Source organism: Nannospalax galili, unplaced genomic scaffold, assembly GCF_000622305.1.
Source record: "Nannospalax galili isolate Female #2095 unplaced genomic scaffold, S.galili_v1.0 scaffold309, whole genome shotgun sequence".
NCBI classification, from domain to species: Eukaryota; Metazoa; Chordata; class Mammalia; order Rodentia; family Spalacidae; genus Nannospalax; species Nannospalax galili.
In genome coordinates this window covers 178,277-178,868 of record NW_008359589.1, presented here as the reverse complement: position 1 = coordinate 178,868, position 592 = coordinate 178,277, and positions in this window count along the sequence as shown.

Below are 592 nucleotides of genomic sequence, written 5' to 3'. Positions count from 1 at the left end.
AAAGAAAACTATAGATCCATATCCTTAATGAACATAGATGCAAAAATTCTCAACAAAATACTTGCAAACTGCATACAGACACACATAAAAAAAGATCATCCACCATGTTCAAGTCGGCTTTATTTCAGAGATTCAGGGATGGTTCAGTATATGTAAGTCAATAAATATCATAAATCATATAAATGGACTCAAAGACAAGAACCACATTTTCATCTCAATAGACGTAGAGAAGGCCTTTGACAAATTCCACATGTATTTATGTTCAAAGTCCTAGAGGGAATTAGACTGGAGGGAACATACCTCAAAATAATTAAAGCCATATATAACAAACCCACAGCCAACATCATTCTAAATGGAGAAAAACTGAAAGTGTTCCCATTAAAATCAGGAACCAGACAAGGCTGTCCACCATCCCCACTTCTCTTTAACGTAGTACTTGAAACTCTTGCAAGAGCAATAAGACAAGAGCAGGAAATTAAAGGAGTAATAACTGGAAAAGAAGAGATCAAATTATCCCTTTTTGCAGACAATATGATATTATATCTAAGAGACACCAAAAATTCCACCAGAAAAGCCCTAGAAATGATTAGCA